General features: G+C 36.3%; 1 protein-coding gene across 1 annotated transcript in view; it reads left to right on the top strand.

Annotated features, from left to right (window-relative positions):
* The first annotated feature begins 16339 nt into the window (after positions 1–16339).
* Positions 16340–23722, top strand: part of LOC5571728 — an 84318-nt gene continuing 76935 nt past the window's right edge. The window contains exon 1 of the mRNA XM_021845032.1: positions 16340–16486. The gene's annotated coding sequence lies outside the window, so the exon portion shown is untranslated. The remainder of the gene's footprint in view (positions 16487–23722) is intronic.

The following is a 23722-nucleotide window of genomic DNA, read 5'->3' as shown; positions in this document are numbered from 1 at the left end:
TAATAACTGTGGAAGTGCTCATAAGAACACTAAGCTGAGAAGCAGGCTCTGTCCTAGTGGGGACGTAATGCCAGAAAGAAGAAGAAGAAAAAGATTAAACAGAAATTTTGTTATGCAATTTTTTTTAATTATTCGAGTTTGAGAGACAGATTTCAGTGAATATGATTAACCAAATATCTTAATTTGGAATGGATCTTCCTCATTATTCTCTAAATTCAAATCCATTGGCCAGATAGAGAAAAATAACAATTGTAATATTTGAATTGTTTAAGAATGCAGCGATTTTCATACAACCATCTTATTGTGGTTTATCACACACACAACTCACAAAGAAACAATGGAATAATAAAAATGCTGAACTATCGAGTGATTAAGAAATCTGAATGATAGGACAATTTCTATGAAACTCGAATTTGATGTCCTCATTATAATCCAGGCTGTTCAATCAAGAACAATGATATATCAAAACAAATCGATGATTTGACTTTGTCCTGCAACATTTAACGCATTGACTAAATATCTTGTTTTTCGTGTTTTACTATAATAACGTTAATATTTGCCTAAATGAGCATATTGTACTCTTTTGAAGAATTGGAGCAACAGAATTTATGAATAAAACTGAATCGGTTGATTCTATGTCTTGTTAACAAATGGAAAATGAAAATTAAAAAGTGGATAAAGCATTGATTTTAACTCAAATTATTAAACTTCTAATTTGTTTATTTACAAATAAAATAGTGTAGACATGAATACAATATAATACTCACATAACTATTTAGGGGCCGTCCATAAATGACGTAGCATTTTTTCACTGATTTTTTACACCCCCCTCCCCCCTCGTAGCATTTTGTCACAAATGCTGATACCCCCCTTGGAAAATACGTAGCATATCAAGCAATCCCCCCCCCTACTTTTTTTTATTTGTTTTCCTTAGCAATTGGATTAAAACAAAAAATTGGAATTCAGAAGTTCAAAACAGATTTTGATATTAATTACTGACTGAAACGCAAGGATAATCTAACGAATAATTGTTTGATTTGCAGTAGCGCTCAAAAGTAATTTGGAAAACAGTTTTAAATGAACTTTTTTCTATTTAAGTTGTTAGCTAAATTGTATTTGTTTTGCTGTTGTTACCATGAAAAAATAGTTTACAGCTGAAAATTTAAAAAAGATAAAAAAAATCTTTGATTGGATTGATGAAGCTAACAGTAACGAGTTAGGGTACAATAGGTTTTATAATATGTTGAAAAGACATTCAGTTATATAAGAGGATTGTTTTTTAATCATTCGTTGTTAGGAAACAGATTTCAACGAAAATGATCAAGATAAGATATATTTGATTTGAAATGGATATTCGTCATTATTATCCAAATTCAAATCCATTCAGCAATCAGGTTCCAGATGTAGAAAAGATTACACTTGTAATATTTGGAATGTTCAGAAAATCTAAGCGATTAATATACAAGTTATTCAACTTAATAGTTCCCCATACATAAATAATCTTACACAACCTATAACGAAACAATTAAATACTAAAAATAATCTTTCTTCAAATTACCGAGTTAGTAAGAAAATTGAATGATAGAACAATTTCGATAACACTCGTATCTGTTGTCCAGGCTTTTCCATTAAGTTTTATTCAGGCTATTCCAACAAGAGCACTGATATATCAAAACAAATCGATGAGTTGATTGGGTGGAGATCTTCTGCAACATTGGAAGCATAATTCACGGAATGAATATCTTGTTTTAATCTAATATTTGCCAAATCGAACATTTGTTTTTTTTTTAAGAAATAAGCTCTAACAGAAAATATGAATGAAACCAAAACTTCCTTTCCAGGTCGTTAAAGCCTTGATTTGCAATTAATTTATTTATTTTTCAATTTATATATTTATAAATTTATTAATTAATACAGGAATATAAGGTTCACATAATTATTTAAAGCATTAAACAAATCTGTTTGATTGCACTACAGAAAATCTAAAAGTTCTTAGTATTTTTTCAATCTTGTCATATGAATGTTTTGAAGCTGAATCATCATTTTAGAACCCAACTTTAGTCAAACAAAGAAAAAAGAACTTTGATAAAAAAATAATTGTATGCCATTTTTTTCAGCGCCTCTCATTTTACCGACGTGATTCAAAATGCTACGTCCACTAGTTAGGACCCCTCCCTCCCCCTCGTCACACATCGTCACAAATTCGTAAAGACCCCCCTCCCCCCTAAAAAGCTACGTCATTTATGGACGACCCCTTAAAGCTTCAGTAAATCTGTTTGATTGTTTTTTTTTATCAGGAAAACGTAAAATTTCTTAGAAAATTTTTAAATAAATGATATTAATATTTTGGAGCTGAATTATCTTTTTATAACCCAAGTTTAATAAGTCAGAAAAAGAAGTTAGATAAAAAAAAATTGTTTGTGAGTTTTTTCAGCGCTACTCTTTTTACCGAAATTATTCAAAATGCTACGTCCACTTGTTGGGATCTCACCCTCTCCCTCGTCACAAATCCGTGAAGCCCCCATCCTCCCCCTAAAATGCTACGTAATTTATGGACGACCTCCTATGAAAATTATATGCCAGGATCTACAAAAACAAATTAAAAAACATTTAACTCAAATGAAAAACAAAATTTTGAAATTAAAATTTCTCAATTGGACTCTGGCTTTAAGCCCTTTTGGAAATTATATAAAATTTGGAAAAAAAATCTCAGGAGCCAATTCCGGCATTGAAAGAAGAAAACAAGTTATTTCTAACTAAATTGCGAAATAAAGCTTAAAAACTTGCTATGCAGTTTGAAAGCGCGAACAATAGGGTCCTAAAGCCCTGTCCCAATTTTAGTATCAAACGCTTAAGTTTAGGGAAAAAACACATGTTTACTCAATTTTTAAATGATTTTCATTTGTTTAAGTTCAAAAAACATTTTTTTATTATTTTTGAATTTTGTCTTGAATTGTCCCTTCCGAAATGTCAGATAGGAACAACCCCAGTGTTAAAACTATAAGCCCTGTGGCATTTTTGTCTAAACAGTGAATGTCAAACATGATCACAAGTGTCAAGGTTCATATTTGGAACCATTTTTAAAATTGAAGTTTAAAAATGTTATGACCGTTATTTGAGCTAGAAAAACGGCTAAAGTAGTTGCAAGAACATGCTCTTTCGTATTATTAAATAAAAACAAGAATTCATTAAACATTTTAGGACCCAATTTTAATTTAGAGCTCTCTAGTACCATTGAAAATCAAGTTACCGTAATCCAGTGATCAGTTTTTGGGATATTTCATAAATTTTTCATTTGAAAATGCAAATATCGCCAGTTTTATATTTTTAAAACAAGTACTGGCACCCACTGCTCATGAATATGTACTGTATTTTGGTTTTCAAAAGATTAAAGTATGTTTAAACAAATGTTTAAGAGTTTTTTTTTGTATTTAGCTGATATGGGGTAACATTGATCTCCCATGTAAACAACGTTCGGTAATATTGAAAATGTCTTACTTAAAATATGGCCCCTGAAGCCGAAAATGGAGACCAAGCTCTTACAATTCATTTACTTTTTGAGTTACAGTTATCTCTCCCTTACTCGATATTGAAGGGACCATCGAGTTAGAGAGGTATCGAGTTACAGAACACAAAATCAGTGCAACTGCGTTCCAAGGGACCATCGAGTTAGTCATGAAAACCAACTTTTACTATGGTTCTCTAACTCGATATCGAGATACGGAATATCGAGTAAGGGAGAGTTAACTGTATTTAAAAAAATACAGGCAATAAGCCTAAAGGTAGGCAATTTCCCAAGGAAATTCTGCATTCTTAATAGTAGTTCGTTAATGTTGCTTAATTGAATAAACTTATGAAAGAATTGACAACGGAATCGTTTTCGGCGATGCCATTACACCATTCATGCTTTGAAAATACTTCATCAATGAATGATGATTCGATCTTTTTACGAGAAGGATCATACCGATCAATGTTACTCCGCTGATCAATGTTACCCCGGATTACGGTACTTAGGATTTCGAAAGCATTCTCAATCATGAGAACTTTTTTTTTTTTAAATTACTGGGAGACTGATTTGAAAGAAGTGAGAACTATTTTGGATTTGAAAGAAGTGAGAAGTGAGAAAAATCAAAAGTATGAAAGCCTCCGGCGATGATGGAACTTTCTACATCCTCATCAAGAAACTTCCAGAGAGAAGCTTATCATTATTGGTGGTTATATTTAACAAATGTTTTCAATTAGGCAGCGTCCATTTATTACGTAACGCTAAAATTGGAAATTTTTAACCTCTCCCCCTCCGATACGCTTTTTGTATGAAAAATTTTAAATTTTTGTATGAGCCGTAAAGCTTGAGCCTACTCCCCCCTCTCTCTAGAGCGTTACGTAATTTGTGGATGCCGCCTTAGCATATTTTCCTGACAAACGGAAGAATGCCAAGGTTGTACCTGTAATCCTGCAGACGCTTCTAGCTATCATCCAATCAGCTTGCTTTCCTCCATCAGTAAACTTTTTGAAAAGGTTATTTTGAACAGAATGATGGTCCACATCAACGAAAATTCAATTTTTGCCAATGAACAGTTCGGATTCCACCATGGACATTCGACTACTCATCAACTTTTACGTGTAACAAATTTGATCCGTTCCAACAAATCTGAAGGTTATTCTACTGGTATTGCTCTTCTAGAAATAGAAAAAGCATTCGAAAGTGTTTGGCATGAAGGTTTGATCGTAAAATTAAAAAACTTTAATTTTCCAACATACATTGTTAGAATAATTCAAAGTAATCTGTCAAATCGTACACTTCAGGTTAATTATCAGAACTCCAGATCTGAAAGACTTCCTGTAAGAGCTGGTGTTCCCCAAGGCAGCATTTTGGGACCAATATTATACAATATTTTCACATCTGACTTACCTGAGTTTCCTCAGGGATGTCAAAAATCTTTGTTTGCGGATGACACAGGCCTCTCCACCAAAGGACGAAGCCTACGTGTCATCTACAGTCGATTGCAAAAAGTTTGAATATTTTTTCTTCATACTTGCAAAAATGGAAGATTTCTCCTAATGCTTCCAAAACTCAACTAATAATATTCCCACATAAACCAAAAGCTCTTTATTTGAAACCTTCAAGTAGACATGTTAGATTCCGCGGCTACAGGGTGTCGCGAATTATCCGTACAAACTTTGAAGACCTGGCTCTATCCAATCAAACATAATAAATTCAATATTCTTGCATGGTTTAAAACATTGGCATATATATTCTTAAGAAATAAGTTTGACACATTTCCGATTTCAAATAATTGCAAAACCAACCCAAATGTATTGAGGTGTCTTAAAGGGAGCTGTATTCCGAGCTTTATGACGGAAGAGAAATGTCCATAGAACTCACTGGATTTGAACCGTACAATTTTCTATTTCCAGTGTAACTTGAAGCCACTAACCTGTAGATTACTTCAAATAATAATAGGACATTTGGATTCATCTCTTTTAGGTTTTAGGGATAACACATCCCCAGTATGACTAGCGGCCCTCAGGAAAAACGTCTCCGAAAAATTTAAATTTGCCTATCTCAGTAACAAGCATGGACATTATTTTTCATTGTTTCAATGTGAGATCAACTTTCCAATTTTTTGCTGTTCGGATAATTTGCGGACACCCTGTACAAAGCAAAGCCATGCTGAAGGTGTCTGGGTTCGAATCCCGGTCGGTCCAGGATCTTTTCGTAATGGAAATTTCCTTGACTTCCCTGTGCATAGAGTATAATCGTACTTGCCACACAATATTCAAATGCGAAATGGCAACTTTGGCAAAGAAAGCTCTCAGTTAATAACTGTGGAAGTGCTCATAAGAACACTAAGCTGAGAAGCAGGCTCTGTCCCAGTGAGGACGTTAATGCAAGGAGAAGAAGAAGTAGACATGTTGTCACGATGCAACCAATAAATTGGTCAGATGAAGTTAAGTATCTAGGGCTCATACTAGATAAAAATTTAATCTTCAAAAATCACATTGAGGGCATTCAAACCAAATGTAATAAATATGTAAAATGTCTCAATCCCCTTATTAATAGAAAATCAAAACTTTGTCTTAAGAACAAGCTTTTGATATTCAAACAAATGTTCAAGCCAGCCATGTTGTATGTTGTACCAATATGGACTAGCTGTTGTAATACCATGAAAAAAGCTCTGCAGAGAATTCAAAATAAAATTTTGAAAATGATTCTGAGGCTTCCTTCCTGGTATAGTACTAATGAGTTACATAGAATATCCAATGTTGAAACATTGGAACAAATGTGAAATAAAATCATTAATAAATTCAGGCAAAAATCGTTGCAATCTTCTATTGCGTTATATGTTTAGGTTAAGTTAGGTTAAGAATATTCAAAGCGTTTTTTTCTCTTATAAGCAGGTGAAATAAACAATCTGAACTGCTACGGCAAATGAAATGTAATATGTTGGCAACAAAATGTTTATAAAATCTTAAATTTGTTTTACCAAATTAGGATGATAGTGTTGTCTAATAACACAGAACACCTAGATATAAGAAATGAATGTAATGTTTGAAATGATACTAATAAAGAAATTAATAAAAAGGGGGTTATCTTAGCGCTGGCGCCGTCTTTTTTCAGACCAAAAATTCGCTTGATTTTACCATGTCAGTAGGCGAAATCAGATTGATGAACATTACTTCTGTCAAATGTACCAGTAATGTGGAAGGATGCATAATAAACGTAGTAATTTGTTCGGATATTCCATTGTAGTTTCAAGAATGGGCCTAGTCAGTAAAAATAGTTATTTTTACCACCGACTTTTTTTCTCGTGTGCCAGTATGGACTAGCTGTTGTAATACCAGGAAAAAAGCTCTGCAGAAAATTTTTAAAATGATTTTGAAGCTCCGTCCCTGACAGAGGCGCGTCAACGTTTGAAACCATGGGAACTTCCCATTGGGAAGGACAAACGTTGGCAAATATTTTGTGCACAGTGAAGCTACGAAAAATTAACCTTGGACTTGTAATTGAATGTTACTATTTTTGAGGGGCTTAAACGCATAGGGTGCGCAGCCAAAAATATGTTGTATATTTCAGTTTACTTTCATGTACATATTTGGAGCATCAAAATAAATTGAAATGTCAACGACAAAACGCTTATTTTTCAATCGAATGCACTTTAAATTTACACGATCATGTAAAATTCAAGCATCTTTAGTTGAATATTCAAAGTGATGATGTAACAATAGATAAATTTGGTTTACTTTTACTATATTCTTCTGTTTACACTACATTGAAATTTAATTATTTTCATCTGTGTGTAAGTAACATTTTGGTGAGTTGAGGGAATTCTACTGTTTAAAGCGTTCTAGCAATATTTTCATTCGATTTTTCCCCTAACAGAAACAAATAACATTCTTATTTCCATGCTAGTAGTTACCACAATGTTAAGAAAGCTTTTCGTCTTTGCAGGGCTGGTAGCGACTGAGTGCCTTAAAGTAGGAAGTTATAGACCTCTTGCTATAAAAAAAAACCTCAAAAGAATTAAAAAGAGGCCGAGAAAAGACTAAACAGGGACTAAAAAACAAAACGAATGCTAATAGGAGCCGTGAAATAAGAGTTTGATTCTTCATAGCATCAGAACATACACAGAAAAACATATTTAAATTTCAATGTGATGTAAACTAAAGTCTACTGTAAAAATAAATCCAATTCGTGTCTTTTTACAGCATCATGTAAATTTAAATGAATATACATTAAATCTTCTACTAAAAATGGTTGAATATTACATGACCGTGTAAATTTAAAGTGAATTCGATTGAAAAATAATGGATTGGTCGTTGAAATTTAGATTTATTTTGATGCTCCAAATATGTGCATGAAAATAAACTTAAATTTACAACATATTTTTAGCTGTGTACATCACTCTAGGGTCAAAGACTTTTTTTTTTGAAAATTTCTCGTAACATTGCGACAAGTACCACTGCATGTGTTTTTTTTCATGATTTTCGCTAGGAATTTCAACAGAAATATATTCAGATATTTGTCCAAATGATCAGATAATACTCTGAAAGCTTCTAAATGAGTTCGTTTTGTGATTATTTTCCAAGAATTTTTCCAAGAATTTTCCTAGGGAATTTCTCCAAGAATTTTGTTTAGGATACTTCAGGAATGCCACTTTGATTTTCCCAAAGAGAACCACAGAAATGGAATTTCTTCAAATATTATTTCATAAATCATCTGAATTCCTCTAAGCATTCTTTAAAACATTTTTCAAAAAAGTCCTAACTCTTCAAAGATTTTATCCAGCGATTCATCCTCTCATTTTCCTGGGACATTCTCTAAGATTTGCGGTCAAAACATCTTCTAAAATTCAAATAATAACTTCGCCAGAAATTTCTAGCGATTTCCCTTAATGGTGTGTTTTAGGATTTATACACCTTCAGCAACCGCTCCAGTGATTCCGTCTAAAATTTCTACAAAAAATCTCAAGTAATTCTTTGAGATTTTTCCCAGTAGGATTTATTTTTTTTCTGGTGTTGTTCCAGGAATGTCTCCAGGGAAATGCCAAGGATATGTTTTTGCAAAATAAATGCAAGAGCTATTTCTAAGGAAAATCCTAGAGTAACCTCTGATAAAATTTGTGTAAGTTTGAAAGTCACCCTTAATGAACAAGGATCGCTGAAATAACTCCTGAATCCTTCTAGAAGATTTTCTATATAATTGCCTAAGGCCACAAACAAAAATCGATGGAACCTCGGGATAGTATTCTACAGGATTTTCTAAAAAAAATACTCGATAAACATTGGACCGAATTTTCATAGAAATTTGTGTAGGAATGATCGGAAGAATTATTGGAAACATTGTTGTAGTGCAAACTGGCGTGAAAACTTGAACAAACTTTTCAAAATTGCATGGGATTTATATATATATATATATATATATATATATATATATATATATATATATATATATATATATATATATATATATATATATATATATATATATATATATATATATATATATATATATATATATATATATATATATATATATGTAAATATGTAAATATATTTGTTCAAGAACCTATCAGGAAATTTCGGATTTCTGAGAGGAAGCGTGGATATTTTTTTTTTAAAAGAATTGACTTGAATAAGCGGAGGTATTCTCGCAGGATTTCTTGAAAAAAAAAATCCTCAAGCTATTTTTTCAAACACTCTGGAATAAATCCTTGTTCAAATTACACGGAAGAAATACTGTAGAAATGATTGGAAGATCTCCTAGATCCTGGAGGCCATAGTAGGCCCGACTTCCACTGATGATGCGCCTCCTTATTTCACGGCTAACGTTATTGTCAGCCGTTAGCTAGGATCCAAGGTAGACGAACTCGTCGACCACCTTGAACGTATTCCCATCTATCGTAACACTGCTACTTAGGCGAGCCCTGTCACGCTCGGCCCCACCAGCTAGCATGTACTTTGTCTTGGACGCATTCTGGACTGGTTGGACTGGTGGCAGTCCAACTTTTGCTGCCTCGCGTTTCAGGCGGGTGTACAGTTCTGCCAGCTTTTCAAATGTTCGGCCGACGATGTCCATATCATCCGCGAAGCAAACAAATTGACTGGATCTCGTAAAAATCGTACCCCGGCTGTTGAGCCCGGCTCTCCGCATAACACCTTCTAGCGCAATATTGAATAACAGGCACGAAAGTCCATCACTTTGTCGTAGTCACTCTTATTAATCTCGTGAGCTTCCCGGGAAAGCTGTTCACAATCTAACTTCCCGAGCAGAAGAAAATAACTGCTGAATACCAAACTCAGGTATTCCATACCAGATAATTTCCAATACTTACAACCTGAATGAGGTATGAATGAGCCCTGCATAAGAGGTAAAATACCTCAAATAATATCTCAAGCATATTCTACGAACACCAAACTGATAATTAGATCAGGTATTGTAATACCCCAATAATACTTGATGGATTTTCATATAAAAGTGAAATTTTTCAATAAAAATTTAATACCTCCAGCAGACCTCAATAGCTGTTTAATACCCCAATGAAGTATTTTTATTTGTTTTAAAGATTTTTTTCAATACCATTATAATACCAAATTAAGGTATTGAGGTAGGATACCAAAATATGGTATGCATAAGTTATTGGGAAGTTATTTGTTCCTCCTCGGGTTGTCGCCTTTCTTGTAGATGGGTCATATTACCCCTTACTCCTCCGGTAGCTGTTCTGTTTCCCAGATTGCCGGTGCAGACAAATGGTCAGCCTCTTTGGGCCCATCTTTATGAGTTCAGCTCCGATACCATCCTTACCAGCAGCTTTACTGTTCTTGAGCTGATGAATGGCATCCTTAACCTCCCTCAAAATGGGGATTGGTTGGTGTCCATCGCCCGCAGTACTGACGAAGGCATTTCCTCCGTTGTCCCGACCCTTACTACCTGTGCTCTCAGCGTCATTCTGGTGCTCGTCGAAGTGATACTTCCACCTTCGATCACCTCACGCTCGTTCGTCAAAATGCTCCCATCCTTATCCCTGCACATCTCGGCTCGCGGCACGAAGCCATTGCGGGATGCGCTGAGCTTCTGATAGAGCTTACGTGTTTCTTGAAACCGGCATAGCTGTTACATCTCCTCGCACTCCTTTTCCTCCAGGCGGCGTTTTTTTTCTCCCGAAAGAGGTGGATCTGCTGTTGCCGTTTCCGTCTATAACGCTGCCGAATCCCTTGCTGCCGTATGACCGCCCGCGCTGCATTCTTCTCCTCCAGAATCTGCCTACATTCCTCGTCGAACCAATCGTTCCAGGAGGAGGAGTTCAGACCGACTATTGGAAAGTTCAGCGCCCACCGGCTGACGAACGGAAACGGCCAACGACTAATTGATTTCGCCGCCTCCAAGAATATGGCCATTCCTAGCACCACTTCCAGCACAGCCTTTCCTACTGATACCTGGAGATCACCATAGCAGACAGAATCACAAATCGTCCACGTTCTGATTGATGGATGCCACTTCTCCGACATTATCGACGTCAGGAATCATCGTGGCGCTAACATCGACTCTGACCACTACCTGGTGATGGTCAAACTGCACCCAAAACTCTCCGTCGTTAACAACGTACGGTACCGACGGCCGCCCCGGTATGACACAGATCGGCTCAAGCAACTGGATGTCGCAGCGGCATACGCGCAGCACCTCGTGGCTGCATTACCGGAAGAGGGTGAGCTGGATGAAGCCCCTCTTGAGGACTGCTGGAGAACAGTGAAGGTAGCAATTAACAATGCAACGTCGGGTACGTGGGACGGAGCACAGTATTTTGATCGGCCGAAATCGTGAACCTAATTCTGTAGCACCTTTAAACGTGTTTTTTCGGAATGGTGTCTACGGACGAAAATTTTCTAAAAATATAGCGCATATATTGACGGTAAATGTTAGTTCGCAACTTTGCCACGGGCGGCGCTACGAAAATATATTTTTTTTAAATGACGATCTTTAAATATGATGTCTTCGGCAAAGTTGTAGATAATTCAAATACAAACAACTTTGCCAAAGACACCTAGTGTGTATTCAGCCGCATTTCCAAAATACGGGAGTATTTTATGAACGATCCCCTAAAACTAGTTTTTCTCGTATATTTTGAAAATACGAAGCTTTCGGTAGCAACAATGTTCTACAAAATTATGTTAACAGTCAAAATGAATCATTCTCTAGAAGACACTAGGTTTCTAAAGACCAAGGAAAAGCAGTTATAACCATTTAAGTGCAAAAATCAGTCATTTTTGGGGTCCGTGTATTTATTCGGGTGGCAGCTGGTGGCAGATGAAACTTAGTAGGATTCAAAATACATCATTAGTAGTTGTAAATGTCGATAGTGTCAGTAGTATCCACGAGTATCCCTTTTACTTAGAGGAAGATTCATCAATGACTCTTATTACCCTGTAGTACTTAGTTATATGATGGGTAGAGGGCTATGTGGCTCCATACTTCTTCTTTTTCTTCTTCTTGACACATTCTTCATCATTACGCACAACCAGTAGGTTTCAAATACATTTTTGAAGAAAGTTTTAAATCTCGAGAAATGACGCTTTACGAAATGACTCGCCCTACAACCATTAGCGTAACTTGAACTCAAATCTAGAGGGTGCTTGACTCTTCTGATCGAAAAAAACCCTTGAGTAAGGTGTATGCTTAGCATGAGAGTTAAACTTTTCTAGGGGGGGCTTGAACTTTTATAGGGGGGTCTAAGCCCCCCTAGCCCCCCCGTATTTACGCCAATGCCTACAACTATTTTTGCGTTTTCGTACATCGCAAGTAACCAAATAGCACTTCAATTCGCTCTGCGTGCTAGCATTATACAGCTGACACGCTTAATTGGTCGAATAATAGCACTAAAAGACCAAAAATTTGAACTAGCAGGCTAGTGTTTACTTGAGATATACACTATGACACGTGCAAGCACGATGCGGTGAGTAGCAAATTAAGTGATGTATCAAATTCAAATCCAAAATTAGATAAGAGCCTCAATATCCGATCATTTTGTAAATGAGTGTTGCAACCATAAGAATTGCGTTAACATTTAAACAAGAATAGTGATTCAATGATTTAGTCTTTTCTCAACAGAATATTTCTCCAAATTTGCATAGCTTGCACTTGCCATAGTGGGCTTCGTAGCCGTGCGGTTAGTGTCACCGAGGCATTTAGCCGCATCGTGCTAAGGAGTGTGGGTTTGATTCCCGCCTCAGGCCGAAAACTTTTCGAGAGGAATGTTTTCTGACTGTGCCACTAAGCGTTGCATGCTAGTCCGTTGTCTAGTGTGGTTCTTCCTTCAAAGGGCAAATAGCCCACTGGAAGCATTAACGTGTAGTGTCTTTTTAAAGTGTCTATGTACGAAAAATAGCTAAAACGCAAGCGAAAAATAGTTGTATGGCGAGACATTTTGTAAAGACCAATAGAGAACTTTCTTCATAAAAGTAATTGGAACCTATTGAGTGTATGTGTATAAAGATGAAGAATGTGTCAAGAAGAAGAAAAAGAAGACGTTTGGAGTCACATAGCTCTCTATCCATCGTATAACTAAGTACTTCAGGGTAATAAGAGTCATTGATGGAACTTCCTCTAAGTAAAAGGGATACTCGTGTATACTAATGACACTATCGACATTTACAACTACTAATGATGTATTTTGAATCCTACTAGGTTTCATCTGCCACAAGCTGCCACCCGAATAAATACACGGACCCCAAAAATGACTGATTTTTGCACTTAAATAGTTATAACTGCTTTTCCTTGGTCTTTAGAAACCTAGTGTCTTCTAGAGAATGATTCATTTTGACTGTTTACACAATTTTGTAGAACATTGTTGCTACCGGAAACTTCGCATTTTCAAAATATACGAGAAAAACTAGTTTTAGGGGGTCGTTTATAAAATACTCCCGTATTTTAGAAATGCGGCTGAATACACACTAGGTGTCTTTGGCAAAGTTGTTTGTATTTGAATTATCTACAACTTTGCCGAAGACATCATATTTAAAGATCGTCATTTAAAAAAAAATATTTTCGTAGCGCCGCCCGTGGCAAAGTTGCGAACTAACATTTACCGTCAATATATGCGCTATATTTTTAGAAAATTTTCGTCCGTAGACACCATTCCGAAAAAACCACGTTTAAAGGTGCTACAGAATTAAGTTCACGATTTCGGCCGATCAAAATACACCCGATTCTGTTTTTGCACGGGGGATGCGTACCGTGCAAAAAAAGTTTTCAGTTCAAAATTTCAAAAACCGTGCAAAAAAAGTAACACCATTTCTCGACGTTTCATGCAAAATTAAGGTTTTGGCGGAAAAAAATGTATGGAAACTTTTTTTGCACGGCCGTGTAAAAAAAAATCCGTGCAAAAACAGAATCGGGTGTACTGTGCTCCGTCCCACGTACCCGACGTTGCATTGTTAATTGCTACCTTCACTGTTCTCCAGCAGTCCTCAAGAGGGGCTTCATCCAGCTCACCCTCTTCCGGTAATGCAGCCACGAGGTGCTGCGCGTATGCCGCTGCGACATCCAGTTGCTTGAGCCGATCTGTGTCATACCGGGGCGGCCGTCGGTACCGTACGTTGTTAACGACGGAGAGTTTTGGGTGCAGTTTGACCATCACCAGGTAGTGGTCAGAGTCGATGTTAGCGCCACGATGATTCCTGACGTCGATAATGTCGGAGAAGTGGCATCCATCAATCAGAACGTGGTCGATTTGTGATTCTGTCTGCTATGGTGATCTCCAGGTATCAGTAGGAAAGGCTGTGCTGGAAGTGGTGCTCGGAATGGCCATATTCTTGGAGGCGGCGAAATCAATTAGTCGTAGGCCGTTTCCGTTCGTCAGCCGGTGGGCGCTGAACTTTCCAATAGTCGGTCTGAACTCCTCCTCCTGGCCAACCTGAGCGTTTAGATCTCCTATGACGACTTTGACGTCGTGGTTTGGGCAGCTGTCGTACTCGCGTTCGAGCTGCGCGTAAAACGCGTGTTTATCATCATCAGTGCTTCCGATTGTGAGGGGTGTGCACGTTTTTTATGCTGAAGTTGAAAAACAGGGCTTTGCGCCTCAACTTGCACATCCTTTAATTGATCGGTCACTACCCGATCACGCGCCACTGTAGGATAACGGTCGTATTTTGGACCCCTTAAGGAAGTGATTTTAGTTTTTTGTTCCAATTAATTAATTGCACAGCGTAACTAAGTCAAAGAATATGCCAAAATGTAGAGAAAAACTTCCTCTACGAGATAAAAATGCCCATACGGTCATGAAGGATCAAAAAAACGTCGAAAATAATTGAATTGTGATGCACTGTTTTTCATTATTTTGGACACACCAATACATGTTGGACCCTCAAAGTATATATTTTGGACCCCCGGCATTTTTTATCGTTTGGCGACAAAGTCCACGACACTGGTTGCATAATATGCTTGCCAATAATCTAATCAATCGGTTGACAATGGAAAACCGATGAAATTCTTCGCTTTTAGTTCAGAAATATGAAAAAAGTTTTTGTTTACATTTGAAAAAATTCTGATGGCTTCAATTTCTGTGTGTAACGTTTTGTAACGGTTGCATGGATGAACCGATTAAATTAAATTAATTTCAGATAAAATAAACACTTAGTCTATGTATAAACGATTGATGCAAGTGCGGAATGATCCTATCTTTCCAAATGGCATGCGAATTGTTGGTCTTTCGATTAAAACTGGGAAATTTGCAGGAAAATGGCCCAGGGGGTCCAAAATATATAGGGGTCCAAAATATATTGGTTACCCTATATCGCCCATCACTATAAAAGCTGTTCCCAGCTCGTGTGTGTTGCCGCAGCTCTAGTAGATGGTATGGGGGGGTTAAGCCTCTAAAATGAAACCTACTACCAGTAGTTTTAATGATCATTCATTGGATCATCTTTTGTTATCAATCATATTAAAAATGTGAATATCGTTTGTATGTATATTCTTTTGAATCGTGGCTAGGGCAATCCTTTGACTTTCCTACCCAAATGTTTTCGTGCGTAGTACATGTCCTACCTACTTCCCGCGCCACTGGTCCCTGATATAGTACTAATTAATCACAAAGAATATGCAATGTTGAAACATTCAAACAAATGTCGAATAAGTTTGTGGATAATTTTAGACAAAATTCGTTGCAATCTTCTATTGCAACGATTAATGCGTTATATATTTAGATCAAGTTAGGTTTAGCTACTTAAAAGCATTTTTTTGTCTCTTTTAAGCAGGTGAAATCAACTCACATGTAAAAGTTCTGAACTGCTACGACAAACGAAATGTAATATGTTGGAAACAAAGTGTTAATAAATGCTTAATTCGGTTTTTCCAAATTTGGATGATAGTTTAACACAGAGCACTTAGATATAAGAAATGAATGTAATGTTTAAAATGATACTTATGAAGAAAAAAAAAATGCAAAGTATCAGTCTTTCTTGTCTTGTTTTCCTGTCTCATTACCAAAGTGTTTGCACACCTGTTCTTGTTCTCACCGGCAACCATGCGTCTCCACCGACCGTTGACGGCCTTGAAACAAATACTGTCCACTGTCCTGTTTGCTTTCTAATAACGCTAACTTTTGAACCGACCGTGGCCGTTTATAGACTCATGTGTTCGTTGAAATCTGAAAATACGTTTGGCGTACTGAGCGCTGAATGGGGCCCCATGTTGCAGAAGTGGTGCGCATGTCCAATGCTGGATAACCTGGAAAATTTCTACGTCGATTCGGCCGTGGTTGCTCTGCTATCACACACCGACGAGCTGACGACTACAGCAAGCAGCATATGCCCCGAACTGTGCACAAGAACATCTCACAGTCTCATTTTCGTCGAGACACTTTCATCACCGTCATCATCGAGTCGCGGTCGTGATTGTCGTGGACGTTTAACTCTGAGACGGTCGTCGTCTACGGGGCTGTCTCGTTTCGCGTTATTCACAGTGGAAATCACAAATTAAATCGGAAAATCGGTCTGTACAACAATGAAACATTACATTGTCATCTGATGGAGCTAGGAAATAACAGAAAAGTGTTTGAGGAATAACTGGGAAAAGGAAAATATTGTTGGTGATCTTGTGTCAAGGTTCTTCACGCCTATTGCAAAAGAAGTGAAAAGCTATCAGTGCAACAATTTCAAGGAGATATTGGCATACGTGAAATGCAAACCGCTACAAGAAAGTGCATTCGTTGGGAAGATAAGGCCTCGAAGAGTTAATTGTATCAAGCTATCAATCCAAGCACGAGATGGAATAGTGTCAATTAATGAAACGGATTGAACCCAGGGGTATCGGATTGATGAAAAATTTATGGTGGAAAAATCTTTCGTCCCAGCTAGCGAGAGAGTGCAGGAAAAATGGGAAGGGGGACGCGAGTTGGTCGGGTCCGCGAATACCAGTGTCACCCAAAAACGCATACACTCGCAGCCAGGCCTCGCAGCTCTCTTGGTGGTGTTTGGTTGCTCTCCCGCGTCAAGTCAAGTGATTGTGCTCTTATTCTTCGCTCCACATGTTTGTAATCAAGTGACGGGCAACGTTTGCACGTTTTTCACGTGGTGGCGATGTATCGGTGCACAACGAGAAAATGTGAAGACTGATAACTGGTTTATGGATATCACATTCTAGAAAGTCTAGATCCAGCGGGTTCAACAAATATTTTGTACGTTAAGATAATACAGTCAGTGACCGAAGTTAGTAAGAAGTGCTGTTTTTTCATAAAAATGCCAAACTATGGGTCTCTGCATCTCGTTTTCTGATAGTCCGAATATGCTGAGATTTGTTTGAAGAACTACAAATGACCTGAAGTTTTGTTTGTATGTAGTGTATTCATCACATTGCAGTTATTTTTTCAACCGTTACAGTACTGATTGACGACATCGAAGTTTCAAATTCTGTAACTTCGCAATTGTTGAATCGCTTTCAAGGAATTTTTGAGGAAAATTCATAAATGAGTTATATTTTTGTATCATGCATTGAACATTTCTAATACGATGATGGTTTTAGACTTAGGTCCAAATTAGTTCAGGCACCTAGGGTATTTCATAATCAAAATTATTAGGGAAATGCAAGAAACCTTGCCGAAAGCTTTGAAAAATCAATGGAGCATTGATTTACTTGACACAAGGTATCATCTGTTACAGTTTGGGTTTGGAGACTATTGGTCATTCCGGGAACATAGCCACCGGATATCGGTTTCGATAGGAAGGAAGGGACATTTCCAAAATATTCCACTCACACCTTTCGATGGCTCAAAGTTCATAATTGTTTACCCAGAAGTAAATAAATGCCAGATCCTGAATTATGAAGCGGTTCTGATCATTTTCAGACACTCGGTGACAGATTCCGATAGGCAGTTGTCGTGTGACGGCTTGAATATCATGATTTTTCGCACAGAATTGTATATAAAGATTGTCATATGCTTTATTTTGTGTTTGGCCTTACAACCCATCCGGAATAGAGTCTTCATCTCAACTTGGCATTTCACAAGCTTCTTCATCTTGGCATTAACGTCTCCACTGGGACAGAGACTACTACTACGATGCTACTCCATGCCCAGGAAAGTCAAGGAAATTTCCATTACGAAAAGATCCTGGACCGACCGGGAATCGAACCCTGACACCTTCAGCATGGCTTTGCTTTGTAGCCGCGGACTCTAACCACTTGGCTAAGGAAGGCCCCTATTTTACAAGCTCTTCCACATTAATAACTTTAGAGCTTTCTTTGCGTATTCACCATTTGTCGTATTTACACGCAATATTCTCAACATTTAAACAATTCAGAATTTATAACTTTATTTCAATTTCGATAAGCTTTTTGTGATTCATTTGTTCGGCAAAGTTGTTCACTTCCAGATATTACACAAATTTACTAAACACACTAACCCTAAAAACTTACTATGTATTCATAAAATAAATTGAAAATTAGTCGGTTACTTTTGCCTTCGAACAACCCTTTGAAACTCTTTGAAAAACGATAGCATTGTAATGGGTAGTACGCTGCTCATATTTACTATGCAAAAGGACAGGACAAGTAACGGTCAAGAAATGATTCCGCTAGGTACCGAAATTACTTGAACAGAACGCTGCTGACAATTAGAGCAAATTTCGTAACGCCTCCCTTGCAAATCGAATGAAAATAAAAATTACTTTGGTAATTAGGAGAAATTTTAATTGAGCGCTTAACTTTTAAAGTCCCCCGTACTTCGCTTGATAAATACACTGCTGGCAAAAAGCACTTCAGGTAATTTGTAGATGTAAATTGAAGTTCATTTTATTAAAAAAAAAGATTGCACAAACTCCTTAAGGTTTGTATAGGAATCAGTATGGTGAATCCAAGAAACTCATACAACCGGTAACAGCTTTTGCTTTATTTCATGTATTTTGATGGTTGGCGCGGATAATGATTGATACACTCATCAGCTACAAATTTGTCGAAGATGTCATTCAAATCGGACGTTTCAGTGATTAGTTGTTGATTTTGATCTAAATGGATAATATTCAACAGTGTCCTTTATCTTGTAAATCAGTGATTCCCAAAGTGGGCGAATTTGCCCCCCGGGGGGCGATTTTCATGCTCAAGGGGGCGAAAATTTGTAAAACAAAGTTTGGGGGGCGAAAAATCTAAAAAGGGGGCGAAAAAGCTAACATGATTAGTCAAAAATAACATGTATCTGAGAATTTTCGAAAATTGTTGTAAAAGCTCAATATTTTATATGGGATTTTTTTGTTTGTATGGGAACTTTGATGTTAGGAAGCTAGTATTTCTTATATTGGCATTTTACGGAAAAAATGTACAGTACCCATGTTTATGTTTCGGTTGCACTTTTTATGTAGATGCATTTCGTTGGCACTGATTCTTATCTGTTGTTATGATACAAATCATTTTACAAACAAAATTTGAGAAATTTAGCAGGCGAAAATCGACATCTATTTATTAAACACAATTTTTGAAAGTTATTGCAGTTATTTTAGAAATCGCAGATAAATCCATATGAAATTATACAGTGAAACCTCCATGAGTAGATATTGAAGGGACCATCGACTCATGGAAATATTGAGTCATGGAACAGCAATTCTTTGGAAAGCTGCTTCTAGGGACCATCATAGTAACCATGAAATTATGTTTTTAGTATGGTTCCATGAGTCGATATCGAGTCATGGAACATCGACTCATGGAGGTATCACTGTAGTTAACCAATCATATTACATATATTCATACGCACTAACTTGCGACGTAGTTGGGGGGCGAGATCTTCCAAAAACCCAGAAATGCCAACAAAATCGATTCAGTTCACCTCAATATGACATGTTCTTGTGAAAAGAAGTGCATTTGCTTGGAAAACATTCCATTTGGTTCAGTTTTGGAAAGCTTCGCCGCCCAACTATATTACAAGTTGGCACCCATGCATTTATTGCGTTTAAAAAGTTGAAAGTGGACCGAACTTGTATCTAAAATTGATTGAGTAGCCTGTAATACACGCAAATGGTTACGCTTTTGATTAAATATTGATCTGTATAGCGCCTTCCTGCAAATTTTGAATCACATATCAGGGGGCGATTCCAGATACATATTGGCCTAAAGGGGGCGAAAGTTGAAAAAGTTTGGGAAGCACTGTTGTAAATGAACTGAAACCTCCATTTGCGTAAACTCCTCATAATTTCATTAACGTAATGTTATATAAATATAATTTGTTTGCATCATATTTGAATATTCTGTGAACCTGGAAAATTGAAGTCTTACTAAAACACCAGAAGATTTCACTCACTCAAAGTCTTTTTGATGTCAATCTATGAAACTTCGTACACACTGAACTGCAAGGGCAAGAATTCATTTTACGTAAAAAATTCAATTCTTACGTAAATTGAGGTTTCAAAGTAGTAAAGTTTTGCATTCGCATTTTTTAACATTTTCAGTACTAAGTTTTTAAATTATCATTGTTTGAATTTGAAATATGTCACAGTCCTTATTAATCTTTTATGCATTAGATCATGCTTCATGAAATGTGATTTGTGTCTCAACAAATACTTGCTTAAATAAAGTTACAAAAAATCGGGTTCTTCTGAACCAACACACCTTGTGTTATTTTCACACGTCCAGAAAAATTAATTTTGTGTTGATTATGGATTCATTTTCTCAAACTTCACGACTCACAAGGATGCTATTGTGGAGCTTTTTTATGTGTCATATAGTTTGCAATGAAATCATTACAGGAACAGATTTCTCCGAATGTGTTAAAACTATTCACCTGATTTGTTATCCCGGAGAGCTCGATTTTGTGTGAATCGTATTCAGTTTGGTGAAAGTGAACGTCCATAAATGCCCAGCAAACCAGAGATCATTTAAGGATGAGAATTTTAAATTGTATATATGTGCAGTTTACGTTGGAATTGGATATGATGCAAAATTGAATTAATTGAAATTATTTATGAAGTCAGTAATTTAATCTGATTTAAGTTTGCATCTAAACAAATTCCAACTTCATATAACAAAATATGTAACTTCAAAGTATCATTCCCTTGCGATTTCTACTGTACCTGATTTGATTCTATTATAATCTTGAATGAGAGATTGGATATTAATTCATCGGATGTAAATATAAAATCATACAGGGGGAGAAGTGAACATCGCTGGATGCATCTCAAAACCAAGCATAAACCGAACAAGCGGTACATATAATTAATTGATACTGGATATGAAAACATCGAAGGTTATCACAAACGCAATGACATCACTTTTCATAAGATTTCTGCTTATTTTTTTCGATAACCACTTCACTATGAGGTGGATGTACTGGGTCAGCGTCTGGGGTCATAAATTGGACCGTATTTGCTCTCCGGACTCACGGTGCTGTAACAGTTGCATACTTACGTTTACTCGATGAAAATCTCACAGGAAACGATGCTTCAGCGTTTTACTGATTAAATAGTATAACTTTTATTGTAAAAACTTGAAAACAGATGGTCGCAAATTTGCAGCCTGTCTCACGATTTTTATTTGCGTTCCATTGCTATGTTTGTAAAAATTAAATCATACAAAGTGCAACACACAGTCATACGCATTAGTCACAGTAAACGCCAAATCAATTTGCTTTGAGTTGTATTGGCCATGATGAATCGTCTTAAACATATGTAAGGTTAAATAGTGTAATACGTCCCGAAGGGAAAAGTGCTCTATTACAGTAGCAAACACATTACATCTAAAATCTGTTATGTCATGGTGTTGTTTATTTAGTTGGGCATGCTCTGCACGCAACTTTCTTAAAAGAGTACAAGATGTTTTTGAAAACGATACAAATCATGACGTTTCAAAACAAACCGTGCAGTATGCCTCTCTCATAGAAACAGCGTTGTAGAAATGTTTCCAAAGATAATTCTATCACCTGCTATGCTTAATTTCGCTTAAAAAAGATTAACGGTCGTCTTCCGGTAAAAGTTTTTGTAAAAATTACAATAATAAAGTATGGACTTCATTCACAATGAGGCTTGCCTATCGTACGCAAAATTTTTATCCATAATCCTGATACACTATTTTGGAATTTATATTGATTTATATTTATATTGATATTCTTAAATTGGGGGCACATTACACCGAGTTACCCTATATGGCCTCCAAATTTGTGCGAATAGAGGGAATTCATGCATTTTGAACAATTTGGTGTTACCAAATACACAAACTCGGTTATGTCTACATTTTTTTTTGGCTGATATATTAGTAATATAATTATAATTACTAATGTATCATTATTGTAGATAACTGATATATTTACGAAATGTATCGATGAAAAACTACCCTTGAACATGGGTGGCAGTATAGATGGGATGGGCGTACATACCTGCAGATAAGCTATATTATTGAATTTATATTTGTCAGATTTCCGTATCATTCAACAGTGGCTGAACGGAACAGTGGTAGCCAATATGATTACCGATCTGAAGATCATTGCGTGGTGACTTGCATCTACTCGTTTCAACTTTTTATTTTTTGTTTGTTTGTTAAAACTAAGTCATACAAAGTGCAAAATACTATTATATACGAAATTATACTCGTTTGAAGTTGTAATTCCCACACTGCATTTTCTGAAATGTACGTATATGGCCTCCACTTATGTCCACATAGAGGGAATCTGTGCATTTTAAACAATCTTTTATTACCGAATAAGCGTTCACTTTACTGATTTGAATCTCAATTACGTGAACAAATTTGTTGGCTGGGTGATGTAGCATTTTTTGGCTGATTTTAAACACCCACTTAATACATGGTTCGTCAGAACATCGTAGACCGTCCTCTAAGATACGTTTTATTTTTCGAAAGTTCTCAAAACCAAAAATTCGGGTGCTCTTCTGAATTCAAATCACATAAAAAGTAAAAAACCCTCAAATTTTGGACCCAAATATAAAATTTAGCGGTGGCCCAAGCGATTTAATGGTGAATTTACCAGTTATAAAATATGACCTTTAGTAAAATTTTCATTACTTTGTAATTTACTAACTAAATCAGCTCTGAGCACCATTCTCTTCAAAATTAAATTTATGAAGAGTTTGTTGAGTATCAAATTTATTTAAATTCCAAACAAGTCTTAGTTGAAAGAAAAAAGACTTCATAAATACTTATCTAACTCCAGATCTTTTTACATGCTTTCAAAGCAAATTTACTTGTTTTCAATCTGTACCGTTATGCCTCGAAATCCGGACACTTCGATCCGGATCCGGACACACTACACTTCTTCTTCAAACTTGAATTTTATCAGCAAATTCGTATATTGATTCAAGCTTTAGTGTAGTTTTACAACGTTCATAGCTTCTTGTTTGCTATAATGCAAAGAAAATTACAATACATGACGCAAATTTCACTAAAATAGTTTAAAATTTCATGATATGTCTTCCCTTGAAATCCGGAAATCTTTTTAAAGCTGATTCATATTCCGGACACATTTGCTTCGAATTCCGGACACTTTCATTTAACAGAAATGCTCATAAATTTAATAAATATTTCAGTCAAATGGCATTTTGTGCACTATATCTAAGTCAGCCAGGAGGGGCTCTAAAAGGGGCAATTTGTAGGTACATTATATTATTAAGCTAATTGGAAATTTGACAAAACTATTTTTTTAGTAATTATTGTGATGGTAAAGAACAGAATTGACATTGATGTATGTTTAAAATGTATTTTTTCGATGCCATAGGCGCAATCGGGGCCAGATAGCCGTAGTGG

The sequence above is a fragment of the Aedes aegypti genome, chromosome 2, assembly GCF_002204515.2.
Source record: "Aedes aegypti strain LVP_AGWG chromosome 2, AaegL5.0 Primary Assembly, whole genome shotgun sequence".
NCBI classification, from domain to species: domain Eukaryota; kingdom Metazoa; phylum Arthropoda; class Insecta; order Diptera; family Culicidae; genus Aedes; species Aedes aegypti.
This window is presented reverse-complemented; position numbering and strand designations above follow the sequence as displayed.